At 33.6% G+C, this 2,974-nt stretch overlaps 1 pseudogene; it reads right to left on the minus strand.

Annotated features, from left to right (window-relative positions):
- On the minus strand, nucleotides 1-476 carry LOC134718851 (putative nuclease HARBI1; annotated as a pseudogene).
- Nucleotides 477-2,974: the final 2,498 nt, after the last annotated feature.

The following is a 2,974-nucleotide window of genomic DNA, read 5'->3' on the forward strand; positions in this document are numbered from 1 at the left end:
TCAAAATCTGCCATTAATCAGTCTCTGACGCACAGCAGCTCCGGCGTTCAAATTACCATTGTAGTGTTGTCTGCCAAGACGTCCACGGTCTTCAAATTGCCTGCTGGTAATGGAAGTCTATGTATTATACACATGTTGTGCAATACAACAACCGCGATAACAATGTCACAACATCTCTTTGGGGTATACAATAGTGTGCCACCACTTGTGTCTATGCACCGGAAACGCGATTTCAACAAACCAAAGCTTCTCTGAACTATGCTTCTTGTCTGCATGTGTGCTTCGTTGTATCTTTGTTGTTGTCTTGTCCCTGGATAAATAACAGGTGTGAGAAGCCAAGGCCTCAATGGATATCCACTGTCACATAACAGCCACCCGTGCCCTATTGTTCGGTTTTCGAACATTTCACTAATATTAGAGTTAGCCCAGATAAACGCATCATGGGTTGCACCTGGCCACTTGGCAACTATATTCATGAACTTCATATCCGAATCACACACACCTTGAACATTAACGGAATGGTTATTCTTCCTGTTCACATAGATATGCTCATCTACCGACGGGGATCTAATTCTAATATGTGTGCCGTCTATTGCTCCTACAATATTAGGGAAGTTTGCAACATTATAGAATCCTTGCATTACACTTTGCAACTCTACTGGGTCTGTAGGCATTACAACATACTGTTGACAAACCCTTTCTAAGCATTGGGTTACATCCCGGGTAATGTTTGAGACGCTTGACTTAGAAATATTGTGGACATCTGCATTCACGAGTTGAAAACTTCCAGTTGCATAAAATCGCAACGCCACCATTATCTGCTCTCGATCTCATTGTAGGCCGTTTCAAATCATTGTCAAACATTCTACAAAGGTCTATTATTAATGGACGTGACAATCTATACTTGCGGACAATGTCATAGTCATCAAGATAGTCCATAGGATTATCATAGTCCCTAATAAGTCTATTCCGACGAATACTATATGCTCTTCTTCTTAGACGTATATATGCGGCAGCCATGTTTGTTTATAAATTGACCGTCCTAAATCTATCTTAAAGTTATGACCATCCTAAGTCCATCTAAAGACACCTAAATTAGTATCCTAAAGTAAGGTCAATTCCTAGGATTTTCCTTAGTTGTGACATGTTTAATAAACCCACTTAGGACTAAGATGTGTCCTAAGTTGGTCTTAGGACACGTCCTAATCCTAAGAGAGCTTCGATAAACAGGCCCCTGGGATATATATAGTATATGCCAAGTTTATCATTAAGTTAAGAAGGACACAAATAATCAATGGTACAGCTTGTATTTTTATTTAGTTGTATTCCAGCGGCACCTGCATTTTGTACATGTGGTTTCTATGTCTTAAGATATATATGGCATCTTCAATTTGGAATTATGTTAATCATAGTTTTTTGAATGAATAAAACGTGTTGCTTTTCATTTTTATGTATTTATTTATTTAATATGTTTACATTTTAATAAAAATACTAAACTGTTAATTATATTCGTTTTAAAAGTTATACATCAGTTCGATTGTGAATAGAAGGTTTACACTTTAGTTATTAACATTGATGGATTATTAAAGTTCATTTAAAATGTCTTAGATGAATTAACTCAGTATCGAAAATAAAACCCACACTAGGAAGTATTCAGGTAAACAAAATGACGAAACTACCGTGTTTTACCTTGGCCTTTCTGTTCCGTCAAGTGATGACTTGTTGTGAACGATGTAGCATACACACATATGATACTTTAAGAAAAAATACGTTCGATGCTATTGCGAAAAGGATAAGTATGTACAAAAAGTGCAGATTTGAATATTTTTAATTACTTATAATGTTGCATAAAACTTGATCATTGTTGATTGTGCCTTGATGAATATAGTTATTATGCATCTAATTGACACTGACAACATAAATATATACCATACGCATATACAACGTTTATAAAGAAATTCTCAACAAAAGACTTCAACTGGTTCAAATTATGTCATGTAATTTTACTCTATCTTTAAAATTATAACAATATTTGTATTTACGGAGCCTCATTTGTGATGTTAAAATATATGTTTCCGTAGCTTTTTTTTAAATTTTGCAAAACATCACAATATTCTAAATATAGGAAAAATATCCATATGTGTATCTTAAAGACACTAATGTCACTAGTTGTCTCTTTGACACATTCCCCATTTCCATTCTCAATTTTACTAATGATATGTTGACCACTAGTCGACTGTGCGTATAAGTTTTGTTGTTTCTATTTGTCTGAGGAATACACTTTGTTTTGCGAACGTCAAACAACTGTACACATAAGATTAAAACAAATAATGTTTAGCTTTAATGGTTCTCGAACACAAAAAAACTCTTTTGAATCACTTTTATCTATACCTAAAGCTAATGTTTATAAAACGTTTTGACCAGTTAATTCATGGTTTTGTTGTTTGTTTTGGTTGCTGATTTTTTTTCAATCTGTATAAAATAGGAAACAACTATTTGGATCTAAACAACTTAACTCAAAAGTGCCACTAGTGTGGGAAATATGTTAAATAAAAGTGAACTCGCTACGATATAGGATATAATCTGATGCAAATGAATTCTATAGTTTGAAACATTGTGTTTAAACATATTTTATAACAAATCAGTTAATCACAACCAGGAAGTAAGATTTGGTAAGTTGACAGTTGTATTCATTTCGGTTTCGTGACCTATATTACGAATGAAAAAAGAACTATTTTCTTTATTTTTTTTAAAACAAAAGTATGTACCATTTGAAATGGGTTTTGGTTGCGTGTTGGAGGATTTTCGCATTGTTAAATATATAAGGACATGCTATCGACCAAACATATGTTTGAAGCGAAAATAAGAAAATAAATGTCAACCATACAATTTTGTAAATAGTTATCAAAGGTACTAACTTTTGTAAAACATTAGTATACCGTAGACGATATGCAGTGGCATAAATAAAGTATGG

This window comes from Mytilus trossulus, chromosome 5 (assembly GCF_036588685.1).
Source record: "Mytilus trossulus isolate FHL-02 chromosome 5, PNRI_Mtr1.1.1.hap1, whole genome shotgun sequence".
NCBI lineage: Eukaryota > Metazoa > Mollusca > Bivalvia > Mytilida > Mytilidae > Mytilus > Mytilus trossulus.